A 23,307-nucleotide genomic window follows, 5' to 3' on the forward strand; every position below is an offset into this window, starting at 1 on the left:
TTCAAAGTTACAACAGCACTAAAAAAAAGTGGCTTATGACCATTTTTTACTCTTACGACCGTTGCAGCGTCTCTGTGGTCAGGTAATCAAAATTCAGACCCTTGGCAACTGACCTTTTGTGACTTTCTGACAAGCAAAGTCAATGGGGAAACCAGATTCACTTAACAACCATATGACTAACTTAACAACTGCAGTGGTTCACTCAAAAATCGTGGCAAGAAAGGTCAACAGTGTGATGGATATGTTTTCCACCTTGAATTATTTGTAAAAAAAAATAGTAAAGGCAGGATATAAGTAAGTAGACAAACAACCAAACATTGGATGCATCAGAATAAGCAGTCCAAGGTTTTCTTCAAGAACATATTTATAGAGTTTAAGATGGTCAGTCTAGTGTGGTATATTTAATGTGGAGCATTGTTCTAGAAGCCGTAACCCTAACCCTGAAGAAAGGGCCCAATTTTGGGTGTGGAAATGCAATACTTGATGCTCCCTCCCACTTTGCTGCCAGATTCTGCTGCTGATTTTTTTTAGTGTCACAAATATCTTCTATAGTTCAGCCAAAAAGGTCTTGTCTACAAAACCTTTCTTTATTTTTATGGTCTGTGCCAAATCCTAACAAACTCTGGGCATTATGTTCCAACTGTGGCAAATGGATATTAGTAGGAATAAATTTTAAATGATATAACTGCCTGATTTGAGAAGCCAAGGTGTCCATATAACATAGTCATTCTGGGAACCATCAGGAATTGTATATATAAGCACTTCAGACTTTTCAAATAGTAAGAAAAAGAAAGGATCTCTCAGTACTCACATTAGGTTTCTATATTCCCCATGACAGATTTTTCTGCAGAAAGAATGCTAGTCAGAATCTTACTAGCAACTTCAATATTTAAGCTTATTTTAGAAGTTTGGAAATCCTGTTCATTCACTGTAGAGTCTTAAATATGATTAGTTCAAAGAATATGAAGGTAGAGGACTTAATCTGAGTACTATAGGGAAAACTATTTTTGCTTGGAGGAAATTTTGGTCATAAGTTCCATTTTGATTAAAGTGAAACAAGTGAAATCATTTTTTCTTAAAACTCATAATAACCTATCAGCTAAGAATATTACCAGTATTTACAGAATGGTAAATGTCTACATTGTTTTAAAACAAGAATTTTAAATACTATATAAAATTCTTAGGTCAAGCACAGAAGACTTCCTTGAAAGTCTTTAAAAGAATGTTTATGGAAATGTTCAATCATCCCGGTCATGGTTGTCGCAAAGATGCTTTTTTTTTTTCCAAAAGGCATCTGGACTTTGAAAATATTTCTCTTCTTATTCAGGAAGCTTCTTCATTTCTAAAATAGTTCGGTTAGAACTGAAGAAGCTTCTTGGATGAGAAGTGAAACATTTTCAAAGTAAGAAACAAAAAAGTCCAGTTGTCTTTAAAAGGATGCAAAGAATACTTGGATTGGAATCTGAATCAGCTTGGTGGGTCTTTTATGACATAAAATTACTTTTAAATATTTCAGCATGTTTGTTAAAAAGCAAAGAGAAAAATAAATCAGAGCTGGTATTAATCTCCTTAAAATTGCATTGTTGAAGGGTTTTTAATAAAATTTGTACGTGACATCATTTCTGATGGCAAACCACAATTAGTTAAGATTATTGAGGAAATCACAGATATTATCTGATATCTTTAATAATAAATACTAATGTAGTTTTAGTGTCCATTTTCTGCAAGGTATAAAATGGTATAACAGAAAAATTAATTTATCTTTTATTGTTAGGTGCCATATTTACTGCCCCACATCTTTCTTTAAAGTATAGGAAATAGCAGGGCTTGAAAAATTACCACAGGAGCAAAGTTTCTTAAAGAATCCATTAGTTAAAATTGTTAGTTCACACTGGATCTCCTTTTCTGTTTACTGCATCCTTTCATCAACAAACCAATTTCAAACAGATTACTTTTATGCAAATGTCTTTTTGGAAAGAACACTGAATATGGATATTTAACCTTTTATATCTCCCCATACAAAGATATTTATTTATATATGCTCCCAAATTATGTCTCTGTGCGGTTTTCCTTCTGTGATGGTTTCTGGTTTTCATTTTCTTTATGTTCTTATGATGATTAATATTTGTTGATCATAAATATGTTTAAAAGGAATTAATTCCAACTATTATCTATATTATTTGAAAGACAGCCAGTTTCATTTCCACTAGGATAATCTGGGCAGAATTTGACTTAATCTGTAATTGTGAGCAATGGTAAAAATATATTTAATTTATTTTTCTTTTAAAAGAAGCAGCTGTGAACATTATTCCTTCTTCATTTCTCTCTTGCTGGTCTAGTGCCGGCAGCCTTTGAGTTTATCCGATTACCCAAACAACAGAATGCTCTGATATAGCAATTGGATTGCTGTTTTAGAATATTTATTTGATACTGCTCTTTTGGGATTAAAAAAAGCTAACCTATTGGTGGAAGAATTGCATATTTAAGTACTGTGTAAACTTCTCTATATGCAATTTATATAACATATTTGGACAGCCATTTTTGCAAATGCCATTTTTGAAGGAGTACTTTAGATTAAGAAAAATGGGAGAAAATAAGGTTACACCCAGAAATTCCCAATTTTTTTAAAAAAACAGCTTCTATTTAAAAAGGATAATCAAGTTGATGAAACATATATTCATATATAACATTTAGTTTGTCTTTTAGAAAATAAGGAAAAATCCTAATCTCAGATTTCCCTTGTAATTAGTTTTCCCTAAACGGAACTTATCATTATTCTCTCTTTGTCAAGAAGAACATTCAAGCAAAAACTTCCACCTGCCCCTCCAGCTTCAGAATGGGACATTTAGAACCTGTTGCTTTGGTTCTTCACATCAATGTGAAAATGTGGGAATAAAACCTGTTAAGAGCAAGTAGGACATTTTAAGTACAGTATGTTGAACAGAAACATTCACATTTGCCAGGTCTATAATCCTTTAAGTTTGCCATGAGCACACATGGCAATCAGGAAAAGGAATGTGTGTGGTTTATAACGAATATATATTGTAGATCAATCCTTCCAAGCTTCTATACGAAGGCAGGTCCACTAAGAACCTTAATCAACCCATGGCTGTTAAATTTAAAAGAAAAGGGAGAAGATTTAAAACTAAACTGTGACTCTGTCAGCCACTGGTTCAGATGTTCTCTGTGATTTTACAAATTGTGGCCATTTCTAATCATCTCCCTTTCCCCCACCAGAGAATAATTAATTTGCTAAACAGATCCCAGTTTGTTTTAATTCAAATGCAGAAATGGGCTTTTTTTCTAAAGCCATTCAACTTTAAGATGGTAAAAGATAAGCTACATCAGAAGGTTGTTCATTTCTGGAATTGCTAGAAGGAGATGCTATTCAGAAACAGAACTATAATTCAGGAAGTGTTAAAATAGAACTGAAATGTGATTGTTAACTGAACTGAAATTAAATCATAATATAGAAAGGCATCTTCTTATGGGCCACAGGACAGCATTTTTGAATCGTAAGAACATATAGTGGTACCTTCATAATTTCCATGGTAGACATAGAAGTTTCTACATCAATTTTATAAAATGCAAAGTAGGATCCCTACTACATTTTCTGCATTCTCAAGGGAAGAGATATTTTGGGGGGTGGGGGGCGTTTCAAAAGCATTGCAGCAATTCAAATATTACTCATTTATTTATTCATTCATTTTGTTTGACTGGTTCCAAAATACATGAAGCACAATGATTAAGGAAATTATTAAGGTATTTTAAAAATGAATGAACAATTATTGTAATTAATTAGAGTATTAAACTGTAGAAGGGATTTTATGTTAGTGTCAGTATAACCATGCCATTGTCAAAACTAATGTATGTATGTATGTATATATAAGATTGTGCCAGCACTAAGTATATATATATATATATATATATATATATATATATATATATATATATATATATACATACAATATTTGTATTTTGTTCTTTATTTTGAAAAGTTAGGTAGTTTTTGTATAGCAACTATCTCATAAAGTGCTTGTTCGCTGTTACAGTGATGATAAAAAAGTAATGTTGTGACTAGTCCTCACATTTAAGATTAGTCATAACGCAAAAGAAAGTTGAAGAAAGATCATAAGCACAATTTCACATAGTGGCCACTTTGCTTAATAACTGAATTGCCTGTTCAAATTTTAGCTGTTAAATAAGGATTCCCTACTCTTGCTTTGAAAATTTGTTGTTGGGTTTTTCATTTGTTCTTACCCTTGCCATTTATCCTTGCTGATTTAAAAATAGTTAAATTCAGTTAACTAAATAGTTAATAGCTAACTATTTAAAAAAAACGTAAAATAGTTAACCGTTTCCAATAGTTCGGCTGAGTATTTTAAATAATATGTAGATAAGTTAAAAATATTACATAATATAATTATTGATTTCTACATTATTTTGTTCATTTTGTTCCAACTGTCCAATACATTTTTACCAGATATCAGTCAAATGCTATTGATTGACCCATTTGCTTACTTAAATCCTATCCTTTTAACTTCAATTGATTTGATATCCAACTGATCACTCAAAATAAGGTGGGGTCATCCAATTAAAGATAAAATTAGCAATCTAATTCTACAGGAAAAGTCCTCATGGCAGGATTTATAACCAGCCTTCACAGTTAGGATTTTCAGGGTGGTTTTGCAGAAGTCCTAAGCATGAAATGCAGAATCTGATACCACTGAAAGAGCCTTTCAGTGTCCAGATATTTGGATGTCCAGAGTGGAATTGGAGAAGGAAGCCAAAGATTGCTTAACTTTTGAAGGAATGATGAGAAGCATTGATTGGGAACTAATTTGGCAGGTAAGTCTGTGGTCTCTACATTATCATTATAAACTCCCTAAGAATTCTTTATCATCTGTGAAATATTTACATAAAATCGTATGTCCTTAGAGAGCTACTGCAAATATGCATAAAATATACATAAAAGCAAGCAACTATTGTGCAGAGGGCCATTTGGTTTACTCTACCTACCATACTGAAGCGTATGGTCTGTAGGTACATGTGGCTTAAACAATAAAACTTCAGAAAGATCTACAGCTTATAATGAAATGATTTCTACGAGGTTAAAATCTGTCCAAGTAAGCTGCTCTAAAAAAAAAATGCACCAGGGTGGAGCACATAAATTGTCTTATGCCCAATAAAAGCTCAAAAGCCTTTCCAGTTTCATCTTTGGGTTTTAATCTTTTAAAAGCATGTTGCCATACTGTTCATTTGATTTGGGCGAGATTGCTCCTCTGAAAGGAATAGCCTGTGTGTGTATAGACACACTCGCACATGTGGAATTCCTTTTCAGTAATCCTCAAAGAGCCTTTTGATTTTTTACTTCTGATTCACCAAAAAAAAAAGTGTGAGTGAGCAACAGAGATGTGTCCTGGGATTTGGATGGCTCCGAGGTCACCATGTACATTTGCAGAGAAAACATATGGTTCTAAGAAATCTTTCAGTCGTACACTTAAGTGGATTTTGGAAGCAGTTTCCACAGGCTCTCAAGTGGGTAAAAATTGTATGAATTCAAAGTGAAAAGTGGGAAATTCATACTTTATAAGGTATCCTATCAACTATTTTACCATACGAAATCAGGAAGAGTTTAAGTGTTATTAATGGTCCTATGATTCTAATCATTAAAAGGTTTGCTTCCTTTGTTGGTTTCAAGAATTTAAAAATTCCATGATAAACACTGTTGCCCTTCAATTATTATTATTTTTAACTAGGCTAACAATTTGAAGTTGCTTAATTTCTTTGCTTTAAATAAAAGGCCTTATTTTGTTTGCAAAAATCTGTTTTTCTTAGACACATTTAAAAAAATGTGGAAACCTCAAGAGTGTCACATTTTGATCATTTATATTAACATATTTTTAGCCAAAATAATATGAACATCCATGAAATATATTTGTGTCAGTTGAACAATTTTTTCCATCGTGCTTAGTTTCAAGGTATGATCATATTAGGCTAAATGTTAATGCGTGAAGCAATCCATTGAACGTTATAATACTTATTTTCTTGAATTATTTTTATTTATTTATTCACTCATTCATTAATGTGTAATTTAAAAAATGTTGGAAATACAGATTCATTGTCTTTTCAATGCTTTTTCCATATACCTATCTGTTCTCCAAGACCTGCTAATTCTGAAATTGTTTGCTGTTTTAGCTCTTTTTTGAAAAAAAAAAAAACATTGTAAATTATAAATAATTTGCAAGTACAAAACTGATGTGTATTACAAGTATTGCAGTCAACATAGTAGTAACTTTGTGGTCATTTTCATAAAAACTCCTGAACAATATTAATAAATATGGATTCTCATTATAACAATTTAATTGGAAATGCACATGATTTTTTAAAGATATGTTTTGCCTATTTTGTCTGGCTAATATACAAACTTAGCTCATATAATCCCTCCAGGCTTTCATGCATGTCTGTAATCACGTTTAGAAGGGTTAATTTGCTGGAAAGAGGCCTATTATATTGAACCAGGCATATATGCCAATGATGAGCATTATTGATTGTTTATTCTGGTTCTCATGGAACTACCTCAGGTTTTAAAAAGTAAATTTTCTTTCATGAAGACCAAAAGGTAAAGCAAAAGTCAGCAATCAGCAGTCATATTCATGGGATCTAGGAAATGCCTGCTATTTACCAAGTCATGGCTCACATTCATCTTTTTATTTTTATTTCCTAGAATTGTTCCTGGTTCTAGTTTAGGCCAGCATGAGCTACATTTTTCTTTCCCTGTTAATTTAATTTGCAGGCGCCACTGGATTTACCCAGTCTTATGTTAAAATAAAGTAATTCCTTTGTTGATCCAGTTTTTCCTGGATTCACATGTTTAGATTATTAAAGGATGAGTCTGCGTTTCAGGTGAACACCTATTCATCCAGCAGTGGCAATATAACCATGCCACTTTGGCAGATTGTCAAGTGTTCTTTGTCATGAGGATGTTGCCCAACCTGTTTCAATGGGGAAGAGCATTTAGGGGCATTAGTAGATTAGAATCAGAACAAGAATCCTAACAGAATGAATAGCGTTTTTCTGGGCAAAATTCCCAGCACTTTATAATCAGTCTGTTTCACCAGAGATGGAGCTTGAGATCATCTGTTTATGTTCCAGCCAGATTAAGACACCTGGTGAGACTTCTGTGTAAGTAAAAACTTGAAAACCAACAGAGTATAAGTCAGTTTTACATATAAAAATCTTGACAGAATGGAAACTAACAAAATTATGCTAAAACTAAAACTATCAAAATGAACACCTTGAATAGGCATATTCACAGGATGGTAAATACCTGGCTTGGAGAAGATAAAGTGTGAAAAGGTTGACTGAACTGTAGTCTGTAACTAGATGAACACAAAATACTAGTATCGTATGACTGCAAAAAAAGCTGAATAAGTTTTTAGGCTATATTAATAGAGTCGGGACAATAACAGATAAAGCAAATATTGTAAACAAATTTAATTGAATTTGTATATATATATTGTTATTTCTGATATTTCTTAATATACTGTGCTGATTAAGATTGAATGATGAGGCTTTATTATTTTCTAATAAAGGATGAGGTTTGGTATGAAGAATCTTTTGGTTGAATATTAGAGAAAGTTTTAAGTTACTAAATTTGTCTTGATAACAAAGGAAGTAATTTCTTTCCATATTTTTCTTCTTTTTCTTTTTTTAAATATTTCCCTTTTTTCCTTTTCTCCCTTTTTTCTTTTTTTTCCTCTGCACTTTTTTGTTTCTTTTTTTAATATTTATTTTTATCTTTGCATTTCTAAACCTAAATAATTTTTTTTAAAAAAATGGGGAAACTCTAAGCAGTTGCATTAAAGAATATAGGTGGAAAATTTACTCTAATTAAAGTACCCTAATTTCTTTAGTACACCTACAATTTTAGTGTAGAAGATAATTTTCATTATTTATTGTTGTAGGTTCCATTTACATTCTCTCCTGGTTCATTTTGTTTTTTTGCTTGCCTGCTTCTCAGTTATCCCTAGTCATATCTGATTATCTTCCTTTGTCATTATTGTTGCTCCTCTGCATGACTTCTAAAATAGCAATTGATATATTTTCAGTTCATCTTTACTTATCTTCCAAACTATGGAAACTTAATTCTATCACATCTGACAATTATTATCTGTCATCCTAAATTTCTCACACTGACTTTTTAGTGAAGTCACTAAGACTATTCCAGATATTTTCTGAAGATTGCAGTTTTGGACCATATTCTCAAGAAAGTCAAATATACCGTATTTTACGGCGTATGGGACGACTTGGCATATAAGACGACCCCCGACTTCGACGCCAAGTTGCATGACTAGAAAGTCGTCTTATACGCCGGAAACTACCGTAATTTCCGGCGTATAAGGCGACTCGGCGTATAAGAGGACCCCCGACTTCGGCGCTGATTTGCGTGCTTTAGAAAGTCATCTTATACGCTGGAAAATACGGTACTTAAATTTCATCTGGATACATAGTTTTCCATCATACATCTGAAGCATACTTACCTGGGAGTACTGTAAATGCCGGCGTATAAGATGACTTCCGCAAGCGCTGAAATCGGCGCCAAAAACGGGGTTCGTCTTAAACGCCGAGTCATCTTATACGCCGGAAATATTGGTAGTTTCCGGCGTATAAGATGATGTTCTAGGAATGCGGCCCGGCTATAAAGACGGGGGTCGTCTTATACGCCGGGTCGCCTTGTACGCCAGCATTTACGGTAAGTCTCTTTAATTCCACTGGAATTTATTTTTATAGTTAGAACTGCTGTTCAGCTATAGATTTATATTTGCATAACTTTATCTCAATGAGCCCTTTGTTACCAATTATTTTTCCTCAGGATCCTCATTCAGCTGCAACTCTGATTAATAAAAAATATAATCCTCAATGTTTCTATTAAGTTACATACTTCAAATTCTTTTAAATTCAAGCCCAAATTTATTCCATCTATAAATTGGAGTAAAATAATGGAAAAATCCACTATTTGATTATTATAATAACATGCTTAATTTCAGTTATGATGATAAGGCCAGAGAAAAGGAAGCGTATATCTGGTTTTTCCTGTTTCTCTCAGCTCTGAAACTGATCTTACATTTTCCCCAAGAGAAATAAATAATAATATTTTGAGTGAGATAGAAAAGTTCCAGAAAGAGGAAGCCCAAATCTATTATACTTGCTGTTTCTATGGCACAGGAAATAGATTTGACTTATGGGTAACCAGCATGCATACTTGGGTAACTAAGTTGCATTTCATGTTAAGATATGTATGCCCATGTGTGCACACACACAGACGACTCATTCATAAGGATATCTAAGAATATTGGTTTTGTCATGAATCCCAAAGATATCACTGCTATTTTCATTAGTGCAAAAGTGAAAGTACTAAGATCATAAGAAGTCACCTTATATCATCAAATATTTATTTATTTATTTATTTTTAGAATTTATAAACCGCCCCACTCCCGCAGGAATCTGGGTGGCTAACAATAAAAACACCATAAAACATGACAAAACAAACAGTACAATAACAGTCATCCAGGGGTCAGATTTTATAAACCCCAGGCCTGCCGGAAAAGCCAGGTCTTAAGCAGCTTACGGAAAACCAACAAGATGGGAGCGGTCCTAATCTCCGGGGGGAGCTGTTCCAAGACGTGGGCACCATCACAGAGAAAGCCTTCCTTTGCGGCCCCGCCAAATGGCACTACTTGGCCGATGGGACCTGAAGGAGACCCAGCCTGTGGGATCTAACCAGACGAAGGGAACTATGAGGTAGTAGGCGGTCTCGCAAATAGCCTGGCCCTGAGCCCTATAGGGCTTTAAAGGTAATAACCAACACCTTGAATTGGACCCGGAGACCAATAGGCAACCAGTGCAGCTCACAGAGGATAGGTGTAACGTGGGTGTATCGAGGAGCACCCACTATCACTCACGCGGCTGCATTCTGGACCAACTGTAGTCTCAAGGGTAGCCCCATGTAGAGTGCATTGCAGTAGTCCAGACGTGAGGTGACAAGGGCATGAGTGACTGTACTATTTAGCCCAGCACTGTGTCTATTTAGCCCAGCACTCACTGATTCAATTCCAGAAACCCATCCAAATGCTTGAATTTAGTATGGGTTCGAGTCTCTCTCTCTCGCCTCCTGTACATATATACCAATTTTCCCCTTGTGCGTGTATATGTGACAGACAACTCACAATTGGAAGGGCCAAATCTCAATTGCAAATTGTTTGTTTTGTTTCAGCAAACTTTTGTGAGCAGTAAAAAGGAGATCATCAATTGCATGAAGACTTTGCCTTAGAATGTTATTTATTCAGATCGCATATAAGCTCCCCTGCCAACTTTTTGTTGCATTAGACATTTATGTGGCAAAATAGCTATGATGTCTGACCCCTTGACCTCTTCCATGGGGAAGTTAAAATTCCAGTGAAATACCCCACTGTTCCATGCCATTCAGAGGAAACCATCTTTTCAAGAAATATGACAGAAAGTCTTGTAATAACATTTCCTGAGTACAATCTAGAGACCATTTGGGGAAAGGAGTATGAAGTCATAGAAGCAAGGTTATTAACTATGAAATGTGTAAAATATTAATAAGGGCAATATTTCTTTATCGGCAAAGAAACAAGAAACCCACAAAGGGCTCCATTATATTATTTGCCTAATTAAGGCTAGCTTACTCTTCAGAAACCCAGAGCCCATTTTTTTGAATGACATATTTAAGAATATGAATAAGCACAGGTAAGCAAAAGATCAGCTTTCACCAGCAGCAAAAGTAAATAGAGCCTTATCTTCTTCTTTTCCTGTTATATAGAGACAAAGTAGAAATGGTTGCATGTACTTTCTACTTTTTTTATAAATAACTACCATTTTTGTCCCCTAAAAATGTTGCTAATTGCTGCCAATGTTGATTTTTTTAAATGAGCTAATCATTTAAATGCATTGTTTTCATTTCTATCAGCTCCAGTGTTATTTTTTCCCCCTTTTGCTATTAAGTCACTGAGATATCAACACCAAACTTCCAGAACACGTCTTGTTTCTTCAGTTGAAAACTCTGGAGTACTATTGACTGGACCATTAACCCAAACCAATGTTTCATTTAGAACAAAAACACTTAAAAGACCCTGATGTTACCCAAACATCGAAAGATGTGCATTACCAGCCAACTATTTCCCAAGCTGAATTCAGGATGTTAGTTTTAAACTTTAAAAGCTGTAAAATGCTTTGGGCCTATCTATCTTAGGCTCATAACAAAAAATTGTGGTCCCTATCTAGTTGTTAACAAACTATTCAAACTGTCCTTTTGAGGGTTGTGCCATTCCCAAAGACTCACCTGTGGATTTATTAACAAAACCATAAGTAACCAAATAGATATTTAAGCTTCCATAAAAATTATTACATCTAACTTGCTTTAACGGAACAACTAAAACAAAGAATTAAAAAATGGCTAAAGATTTAGTTATTATTCCAATGAAATTATCATTTACTGGCATAACTTATGTGATCCCCCCCCATGGTCAAATTAAAAGAAAAATTGTATCCCTGCCATAAAAATATTGCCCTACTGGTTTGAAGATCTGTTGGATGCTGAATTTTGTAAAATCCTAAAAATCCATAAGTTGTATGTTCCTGTTTCTATAGCTGTCAAAGCACTATCTCATCCCTTTAAGACATTATTGTTGTCTTCCTTTTAGCATGGACACGTGCACCCTAACAAATACATAAACAAACACATTCACGCTTTCCTGTTGTTCCTCAGAATTATTAAAAGAGAAAGCAGGATTTTGACTAATGTGATTAAAGAAAGTCAGCACAACTTTTGTTATGATCATCAGTGCTTTGTATAACTCAACACAATTTAAGCCATCAGAGTTGTCTTGTGTAAGAGTGTGCATATATATTTCAAGAGTGTGCAGCATATATTTCAATCATATTTTGGCTCTAGCATTATTTGATGCTCCATCAAAATACAGCACTTACTTCCTGAAAGTATGACTTCCTTTTCACTACATGTCCAATTTAAAATGATAAATTGTACTAATCATTGAGCAGGTTATCTTCTTTCAGACATTGTGAGGGTACAAGAATGAACTTTGATCCATTTAAATGAAGTTTAATACTTATCAGTACCAACTAGGAGATAGTTCCTTAGCAAATGTAATCATATAAAACTTAAGTAGCTATACACAATATGAGGGGTCTTTGATGTAAAAGATCCTTTTCATAGTATTTGCTACTATCAGACACACAGGAAAGTATGAGGAAATATTTAAAAACTTAAACTTAATAATTATTCTTATAATTGATTTTTATATCAAATTATTGTCTGCTATATGTTGGCAAAGTTTAAAATTTCATTTATTTATGGCAATACACTTTAGTATAATATAAAATATCAATTTGTGATTTTTTTTTAAAAAAAAGAGAAATGTATACATCATGACTTAATTACCGTATTTTCCGGTGTATAAGACGACTGGGTGTATAAGATGACCCCCGACTTTTGAGAAGATTTTCATGGTTTAGAAAGTCGTCTTATACGCCGGAAAATATGGTATACCCAAAGTTTTCTTATACCCTGGGATCAGGTTTAAGCAATATTTTGCCACCTTTTTGGAGTAATCTGAATATTGATCAAAGAATAAAAATACCTGTTCTTTTCTATATTACAATTAGAGACATTAATGAAGAGAGATATTAATTCAGAATGCCATGTATGGCACAATGAATTAACTCAGCAGACTGCGAGAAGCTGACTCCATAACAACCTCATCACAAGGACAGATTCCGTCTCGGAAGAGAGGTTTGATGTACAAGATAAATGTCTCTTGATCCAGCCTACCTCAAGAATTGCTGCAGGTGGGGGAGAGAGAGTTTGAATCTCGCAAAATGAAATGTTGTTGTTAGTTGCGAAGTCATGTCCGACCCATCGCAACCCCATAGACAACGTTCCTCCAGGGTACAAATAAAGTGCTTTGTTTGTAGAAATAACTTTATAAATTGCTTTGTTTGGAGAAATAACTTTCTGTTGTGTGCTTTGTTAACTGTAGCGTTCATGTTATGTTTATCATAATTATGTTTTAATAACAAAAAATTATAATATTGTAAAATTATCTAAAATGAATCACTGTATAGGATTCCTGCAGTGAGAACAAGGAGGCAAATAACAAAATCAACACTGATGTGGTGCAAGCTCTTCCCTTTAGCATGTACACCATGATGATACGCTTATATGAAAGGGGCAGAGGTTCCAGTATATCATAAGGACACAATACTATTTTGTCATTTTGACAAAAGTGCTGCATCACATGGATTAGGAGTCTCCAACCTTGGCAACTTTAATACTTGTGGACTTCAACTCCCAGAATTCCTGAGCTAGGATCCAAGCCTAAGGCTAATTTGGTCCCTTTCTTCTTCACATAGGCCACATGGGGAACACTACCTTCAATCCCATTGCTGATTCCTAAAGAAGAATCTATGTCAGTTAGTGAACTGCCTATAAAAGCATTTCCCACAGTTGTTGGCCATCTTTTGCATTCTTTCATGGTTGTAATAAGACAACCAAAGAGCTTGCAAGGGACTTAAAACAGGACACCATTACTTCCTAACTGGTTCCCCTGTGCAACTTCTATTTTATGTACGAAAAAGGCAAAATGGAGAGTTTGGAGCTCCTTTAAAGCAAACAACAAACTTCCCTATCTACAATATTTTGGTTCCCTACCTTCAGTTGCATTTTTATCCTGCCCCTTTATTCTCTTCTTCAACCATAGTTCAATCATATCAATCAATTATAGCTTCCTCAACCATTGAGACACTAGGAGACTTCATACACCTAGGTAGGTTAGTTAGAATACTAAAATTATTATCATTAACAACATTTTAGCCATTGTCTATACACTGCAGGATGAAGGTCTCTTCTGCATGTTTCTAACCAATACAGTCCTGAGCTTTTTTTTTTTTTTTTTTTTGCCAATTGGGCCCAATTCTAAAATACATGAAAAAAAAATGCTACTCTTCTCTCTCCATGATTTGCCTACTGGGTTGAGTTCTTCAGTCCTATGCTAACCCCCCAAGTGCCCTCCATTGATGAAAATCTTCCTTCTTCAGTAAGCTCCAACAAGCTTTTTAAAAATATTTTTGGTGTGTGTGTGTGTGTGTGTGTGTGTGTGTGTGTGTGTGCTTTGCTTCAGGGGTGTCAAACTGGTTGCATCATACAGAGACTGCATTCACCCCTGTTCCAGCAATGCAAAAAAAAAAAAGTTGTGATACATCGCAACATGTAATGTGACACTGAGAATTTGACACCCATGATTTGTTGCATTATTTCTGCTTTGTTTCCAAACCAGAATTGTAAGATTGGAGCAGGTAAGTAAGTAATAACACTAGAGGTTCTTGAAATGAATTTCTCATATTCATGAAATAATGGGCAACTCCAGAAACCTCTGTGACTTTCAAGAGCCTCTAAAGCACTTCCCAGATTCTTAATGGAAAAATGCCTGGAGTGTGATTCTCATGTGGTATTTAGTCCATGTCTGCCAGTTCTTCTCTATTGGAGATTGATCCAACATTTCAGATCAATGGCAAGTTATTTCCTAGATTAATCACTTGTCAGTTCTGATCTCTTGCAACACACAGTGAAGAGTGCACATAATAAATTATAAATAAATGCACATTAACTCAGCAACAAACTCTCCAACATGTACAAGGAACATAGATGAGTTTTCCCTCCTTGTCTGGCTGGGTAGTTGTGATGGAAATCTGATTTATACTAACTAATCATCTTTTTTAATCTGAGCACTGGATTAATTTAGTGCCCTGATTCACAGTTCTTTATTGTGGGCTCTGTATCTTAGGTATATACAATGCCAAGTCCATTGGCCTGCTGAAGAGATAACTATTGTCAAAACTGAGTTCAAACAGGAATAGGTAGCTAGGTAGGTAGATGATGGATAGATGGATGGATGGATGGATGGATAGATGGATGGATAAATGGAATCAGACAATTACTTGAACATCTATCTCAGTTTTTTGCTCTAAATTCCAAAATGGTTATATGATAATACCAGAACAATCAATTCTCATATAAGACATAATGCTGAACAGGTAATATACTATTTTTCCTCTTGTTTACAAAAAACTTTCTTCAGATTACTATCCACTTGAAAGCTCATCATGAAAATCAGTCACATGAAATATGCAGATACATGATTTACTTATAGTGTGTATTTACAAGTAATACATCCGAGTAATATTAAATTTTTTAATTTACCTGCCTGGACTCCTAGGTTTAACAGCAAGATAGTTGGCTTCCATACTTTCTTTCAACATGAAAAGCAGGATTTGGCTAATAATAAATACTCTGGCCATGAAACTGTGATATCATTTTTAGAATGTGCCTTTGTGGCTCAAGGCTATTCTTTTAATAATACATGGAACTGACCTCAATGACAATTTGAAATATACAGCAAGTACACTGCCTGACCACAGGGGTGGCTCTCTAGATTTCCATGCCTTCCCATGGCAAACCATGCACCAAGAAAGGTTTTCTCTTAGTGAGGCTTACATAATATAAAAATAATGTTTTCACTGCCTTCTGTATAAAAACTTGTAGAAAATGATTGCATGACTTGGAACCAGCACTCTGAATTGCATCTGGAAGAAAAATGGAAGTCAATGCAGTTTGTGCAACAATAGTGTAACATGGACAACCTATGGGTACCCATTGCTATTCATGCCACTGTCTTCAGGACCAATTGTAACTTCCAAGTTGTCTTCAAGGATAGCCACATGTGAAGTGCATTGTAATAATCCGTCTGGGAGGTGACTAAGGCATGAGTGATTGTGAGCATATCTCCAGGAAAAGTTACAATGGATGCACAAGACAAATCTGTACAAAAGGCTGCCTAGCAATGGCTGCCACCTGCTCATCAAGCAGGACCTGACAATTCAGGGAAGTGCAACCCCATTGAGAAACAAAAATAATAAATCACCAGTTCCTGGGGATCCAAAACTTAAAGCTATTTTATCTTGCCAAGTTGAGCTAAAGTGGATTCATCCCCATCCAGTCTCCAGGCACTTGGACAACACTGTAACATCACTTACCTGGCCTAGAGTAGCATACAGGTAGTCCTTGGCACAACTGAACCCACATTATCCGTGGCTAAGAAAGGCAATTGTTGTGTTTTGCTTCATTTTACAAGCTTTTTTGCCACAGTTATTAAGCAAATCGCTGTAGTTCTTAAGTGGTCATTGACTTTGCATACCTGAAGCCAGCTGGGAAATTATAAATAGTGATCAGATGACCCTCGCACAATGCAACTGTCATAAATACATGCCAGTTGGCAAGTGCCTGAATTTTGCTCTTGTGACCATAGGGATGCTGCCATGGTTGTAAGTGTGAAAATGGTCATAAATCACTTTTTTCAGTGCCCGTTATAACTTGGAACAGTTACTAAACAAACATTCCAGGGTCTAGGGCAGTGGTCTTCAAACTTGGCCTTTTTATGACTTGTGGATTTCAACTCCCAGAATTCCTCAGGCAGTGTGCCTGGCTGGGGAATTCTGGGAGTTGAAGTCCAAAAGTCATAAAAGGACCAAGTTTGAAGACCCCTGGTCTAGGGCTTGACTTCTCCTCTCCCATCATCACAACTGCAAAACAATGCCTTCCACTCACAATCCCCAGAGTGAGTCCAGAAGGATGCCATGATTAATGGTGTTGAAAGCCATGAGAGATCCAGCACATTTGCCCCACCTCCATTCTGGGGCCTCCAAAGATCATTATCAATGTTACAATATGTTCAGAATGGTTGGATAAATTTGTTTCAACCTTTAAAACTATTGACAGTTAAAAAATCAGTATGTTTGATCAACAAAGATAAAGAAACTGAAAGATTGTTCAGGGGAGAAGGAAGGAAATTTCTTCCACTAATTTAAAGAGAAAACCATTTTCTTGATTTTTTACAAAGTGCTGTAAGGTAATTCCAAAAGTTTAATTTAAATGGGAGGGATTCAGATGTTGCATCTTAGCCTGCTTCAGTGAGTTGGACCACAATCTTAGTACCCTGTAAAATAAAGTGCTCTTTTCATTGCTGTCTGAGGATTAAAAGCGTTATAATCAATGTAATACATCTAAAAAGTAATCAGATTGTGTAAGTTAGTAATAATAACAACCCATTGTAATTCCTGGGTATTTTAGGATACTGTTAAAGTTCAGTGTATGCTTTCTGTGTTAGAAATGCCTGTATTCAATCCTGTTACCTTTTCTTTTGTTTTCAGGAATCTACATTATTGTCTTAATTAACCCAATCAAAAATCTAATCTAAGAAAACCTGGGAAAGTGTGTGTGTTCAGAAAAAAAAATCTTACATTGCTCAATTTTGATATTCCTGTTTTCTGTCATACTTCACTTATTCAACAGCTTTGATTGTTTTTTTGTGTAAAATAAAGTATTCCTTAATTTTTCAGCCTGTTACAGGAATTTTTCCACATATTTAACCAGTAAAAACTCTCAATAGCATCTATTTGCTATTGATTCTTCCTTAACAACAAAATGCATCACAAACCAGAAATGAATGAAGCTGTCAGACAGAAGGTTCTATGGGTTTTTTTACTGTCGATGCTCGCCATAAATTACTATGACATCATATGAGTCTTATCTACGGGTTGCTGTTACTGATCGATGGGATCACTCCAGTAGTGTAAATAGCTTCTAATGTCCCATCTTCCACCTTCAAATAGGTTCTGATTATTTATGATAGCTGTTAGGTTACAAGTCTGAGCTGTGGCCTGGATTTATTTTCTAGTTATGGCTGATGCGGATTTCAAGTTAGATAGGATTATTTTTTAGTTAAGATGATGAACTGGGATAAAACTGTCATGAAGCCTAGAAAACCCGTGTATCATATACTCTCTGTAACAATTTGACTGTGAAATCCAAAAGCACCTTGAAGGCTTTTTTTTCTCATTAAATCACATAGCGCATTATTATTTAAAAAAGAAGAAAAAAAGAAGACATCCAGCCAAAGACTGTAACCAGTTGATATCAATCAAGCATGATAGGCTCACCAGAATCTATTTGCACTGCACATACTGAAATGGAATGAGAAGCACATCTTTCCACTTTGCTATTAAACTCCGAGGTATAACACCAACGTCCCTTGCTGAAATTGGCGGGAGCCTTTCAAAGGCCTGAAACCAAATGCTCTCATTTTTCAAAGATGATAATTGAAAAGCAACTTTTTTTAAAAAAAACACATTCCATCTGAAAAACAGAAAGGATAGATCCACTCTGCATCAGCATAAATTTGTAAGAGGAATCTGATTAGGCCTGATTAGGTCAAGGGGTCATAGCAGGGACTTATGACACTTTTTAAAAAGTCCACAGCATTCTCTGCCACACATTAACATGCACATACACAAACTGTTCTTTTAAAAGAGAGCTTTAGCCATTATTGTCTACATAATAAAAAACGGATCTGGAAGCAGATGTTGCGACTGATTTTAACTTACCATTCTGCTGGAAAACAGAATAGTGGAGTCAGACCCACTTTAACAAATTCATTATTTATATTTCCACAGTCACTCAAAGTTCTTCCCTTATCTTCTATATAGGAAGTGCACTCAGTCAGGACATATTCGAAAAAGAACAGTCATCTCACCACTGCCAGCATCAACAAGAATTATATATGGTTAGCATTCTGTGGCTGATTTGTCTAAAAGGAACACCCTTAATGGCTGTGAAGCTTGAGTGGAGGGAAATACATGAAACCAAAACGACAAAATGATGGACACGCAGATGTTTCCATCATTCTATTCTCATTCTAATTATTCAGTTTTAAAGACGTATTTCACCATATCAACCTGTTGTTTTCACTCCCTCATTCCTTGATAGAACAATACATTAAAAAAAAATCATGTTCAAAATAGCTTGCCTAATAAAGTGGTTTTCTGAAGTCAACATTAAATTTAATTTTATTATAGGTAAACCTAACCTCAAATCATGGTCTCCTACATTCAATACAGGTAATCCTTGACATACAACAGTTAATTTAGTGACCGTTCAAACTTCCAATGGCACCAAAAAGTGACTTATGACCATTTTTCTCACTTATGACCATTGCAACATCCCCATGGTCACATGATCAAAGTTCAGATGCTTAGCAACTGGTTCATATTTATGCCGGTTGCAGTGTCCTGGGACCATGTGATCAGCTGTACGACATTCTGACAAGCAAAGTCAATGGGGAAGCTAGATTCACTTAATAACCATGTTACTAACTTAACAAATGCAATGATTCACTTAACAACTGTGGCAGGAATAGTCATAAAATGGGGCAAAACTCATTTAACAAATGGTTCACTTAGTTCATTTTGGGCTCAATTGGGATCGTAACTCAAGGACTACCTATAACATGCTAAGTGAGGCCTGTTTACCATATTCAGGGATCCCCAACCCCTGGTCTGTAGATTGGCACTGGTCTGCGGCATGCCAAAAGCTGGGCCATGCAAAGAAGCAAAGCCCCATCTAAAGGATGCACGCAGCACGCAAAACCACACCCCTCCAGTCCGCAGAAAAAACTCTCTCCATAGAACCAGTCCCTGTTGCCCAAAAGGTTGGGGGGTTGCTGCCATAGTTCACTCAGCAAGCTACAGTATACTACTCATAAACCACGACTGAGGAACCACAATGTCTTGATCACACATTAGCTACAAATCATGGTTTATAAATCAGTGCCTGGATTCCTACAACATATGCTGCTGGATTTTGACTCAACTTGACCTCTGAATCCAGTTATTATTTCTTTTAGCTATAGATCATGCCTGTTGTAATGTGCACACTGTATGTTGAGTGCCCTTGCAACACAAGAGAACTGAATATATCAAGGGATGTAATCAGTGAAGTCCAAGGTAGAAGGAAAGAATGTTACACCCATTTGGACACATCCTAAGAAATTTGAATAATACTTTTTTCTAAAGCAATAAAAACTATAAACAATTAATAACATACAAGCCCAGGCACAGCAACGGGAAAGTTTATATTTCCTCACCTCATCCTTCTAGGCAGGATAGTCTGCAAAATATGGTAAAAAATATTAAGATGGTGGCTACAATGGCATGATCAATGTTCTGCCTAGCTTTTATGTGCAATACATTTGATTGTGCTGCTTCTAAATGATGTGCAGAATGAAGAAGTGCATTTTGATTACATATGTAAGAATCTGCTTTAACCTTTAACCTTGAGACCGGAGCAATGACAAAGGAGTCAAAAAAGTCAAAACAGTGGCCATGGCTACACAATTATAATCCCTGGGTTTTTGTGTGTGCGAGAAAGGTGACATGTGCCATCCATGTAGAAAAGGAGCAAGGCTTGCACGCACATCCCACCCAACATATTGACTTTTATATATATGTACAGGGCATAGGAAATGCCTTGAAGGCAGGAGGAAGAACCATTATGAAGGAAATGGTCAATAAGTGGGAACTAAAACTGAGCAAGACAATAACTTAAGAAAATATCTCAGATAAGCCCCTCCCTACTTCACATGGCAATAAAGTGAGGGAGGCAGAAGCACTTTCAGACTTGTAAGATTCTGTTATTGTAGCTGTTACAATAAATTGAATCCTGATCTAAACAGCAATGGCTCCTTAGTCTAGTCTACCTTGTAGGACTGAATAATACCTCCTTCAGAGACAATGCTTCACAAGTGCCACCATCTCCACTTGAGAATGTTATGCCTCCTTGTCCTTTTTGCAAACATCCAGAAGTATAGAAAGAGAAGATATAAGTAATGTATCTACTTTGATATTTTTCTATAATGCTATAATTTATCTATTTCATTTATTTATTCAATTGTTTTAAAACTACCTAATAGCCAAAGTTCTCTGAATGGTTTACAACAAAACACATTTTAAAAATGGAACTTGAATAAAAACACATATAGTGAAACACAAAATAAAAACACCGTATAAAGTAGGAAGCTACAAGGTGGTCGCTGAAAATCTAAACAATATGAATTAAAATACAATACTAAAAATCTTGGAAAAAATTAGATCTTCTTCTGGTGCCAAAATCAAACTAATCTTCCATAAGTTGAGCAAAGAAAAGAAAAAAAGAAGTCCATAAATGAGGTGCCATCACAGAAAAATCTGTCTCTGCCTTCCCCTTCCTTTGCTGACAGGCTTAAGATCCAGGTAGGTTTGTTCATAGAAGCTCTTTCAGGTGGCCTAGTCCTAGGCCAGTTACATCTTTAAAGGTCAAAATCAGCACTTTGAATTATGTTGAAGAATAGAGTGGCAGCCAGAACAGCTGATGAAGAATTGACATAATATGTTTCTATCAATTAAGTCCCAGGGAGCAATCTAACCATTCTAATTTGAACTCAGTGAAATGTCTAGGTTGTTTTCAAAGGCAGACTCATGCCCAATGCATTGCAATAAGTCACCCAAGACAAGCAGCCCCAAACCATGACCCTGGTGTTTTAGGTTGGCCATAGAGACCTCCAGGACAGGTCAGGTATCCTTCAATCTCAAAATATGCACCAGCAGTATATCTAACTTGTCTAACTCAAAACACATTTTATTGATCTAACAAAGAACTTCTAGGCGTTAGAATGTCATAAAGGAGAGGACTGTAAGTGTGTTGGTGTGTTGGTGTGGTTATGTGTGTGTCTGTGTGTCTCTCTTGTGTAATATCACAAACATGGCTCTGGGTGGCATACAGCAATTGTTCTAAATATTGAAAATGCTCTTTTCCACTTTAATCACAATTTCTGTTTTAAAAACGTATCCTCACTGTGATCAAAATACAACCTTATGAGAACAGTCTGGGATTCGAGGCTTGCCAAAATATTTGAACTACACACAATTCTTCTGTGCTAACTTCCACAGAGAAAGTAATAAGCAATTTAACAAACATTTATCTTTGAAAGATTCCTCAATTTAATACTGTTCATCTTCAGGGAACACTTTTAGCTGTCACAGAGAGTTTACACATAATTATTGTTAAAGTTAAAAAAAATAGTAATCCTTCAAGTCAACAGGTACATAGGGTAAAAAGCCATCAAGGCAATTTTATACCTTATTTTTTTTTTAAAAAAAAAAGATATACATTCCAACAGCAGCAGTACTTAAGTGACAATTAAGTGACAATTTTTCAGTCAGAGAAATTCTTTATTTTACAATCCACCATTCACCAAATAACCATTTAACATTTATTTTGTTTATTTTATGATCCACCATTAGCTTTTTTGTTGTTGTTGTTGTTGGGGTGAGTAAGTATAGCTTTACTTAACTTTGAAACATGGTGCTGAGAATTTAGGAATCACAGCAAGGAACAATGGCAATTCTGTCACTTGTCTTCTCGGCAATGATAGCCACACAGGAAGTGGGGACGAATCCAGCTACCCAATGCTTGGGGTAGGGGGTGGGGGGATGATTTATTGCCAAATGTCTACAGTGGCAATGGCCCCCCTTCCTGCTGTCACTCAGGCCTTGCAAAGTTTCTGTGTGCCCAAAAGAAGAGGTTCCCCCCTGGTTTGAAGAAGTTACAATGCTTGTCATAAAGTGTCTTTTAGAAGAGGGGAATGGGTATGAAAATGCCCAAAGAAAGGAAACAATCAGAAGAGACGAGAAGATGGATGTTCTGTAACCTTTTCTCAGAGACCTGTTTCTTCTATTTTTTTTTCTCCCTGTCTTTAGTAAGGGTTTGTTTTGGCTGATGACAATGCGTAATAGCCTGATAAATTGATTTTGTGAGTCCCCTTTCTTGTCCCTTGAGAAGACACTAACTCTCTGGGACTTCAGAGAGTTCTCAGAAGCAGAAGACAACAATTAGTTTATTGGAGATGTTAGAAAGGGGCTTCAAAGTTTTGGGCCAGAGGGAAAAAAAATCCTTTCTGACAGATCAAGGTTGACAATGTTGGCAGCCTCTGGAAGAGTGAATTCAACTCTAGCTGAAACATGGAAAGTATTGGGAGAATTGCAGCATGTTAACTCTATGTGACTTTCTGTGCAAATACATAGACCGAGAGACAGACATTAAACACAAGCACACAACCACATTAGCATGTACACAGTAGGATCTGCTAATTCGCCATAGACTTCTCTAAAGACCGATAGCATATTAACTAAATTGTTGCTGTTGTTGGTGTCATCATCATCATGATCATCATCACAAAAGTGTGCCGTAACTATTGCTGTTTGCTCAAATCCTTCTGCATAGCCTTCTTAGATTTTTCACTTTCGAAAGATTTATAACACAATAATACCAATAATACC

The 23,307-nt window shown here is 35.5% G+C and overlaps 1 protein-coding gene across 6 annotated transcripts in view; it reads right to left on the reverse strand.

Annotated features, from left to right (window-relative positions):
* Positions 1-23,307, reverse strand: part of MECOM (MDS1 and EVI1 complex locus) — a 541,277-nt gene that overhangs the window by 224,845 nt on the left and 293,125 nt on the right. The gene's annotated exons all lie outside the window — the stretch shown is intronic.

The sequence above is a fragment of the Crotalus tigris genome, unplaced genomic scaffold (assembly GCF_016545835.1).
Source record: "Crotalus tigris isolate CLP2741 ecotype Arizona unplaced genomic scaffold, ASM1654583v1 scf7180000017549.6302385, whole genome shotgun sequence".
NCBI classification, from domain to species: domain Eukaryota; kingdom Metazoa; phylum Chordata; class Lepidosauria; order Squamata; family Viperidae; genus Crotalus; species Crotalus tigris.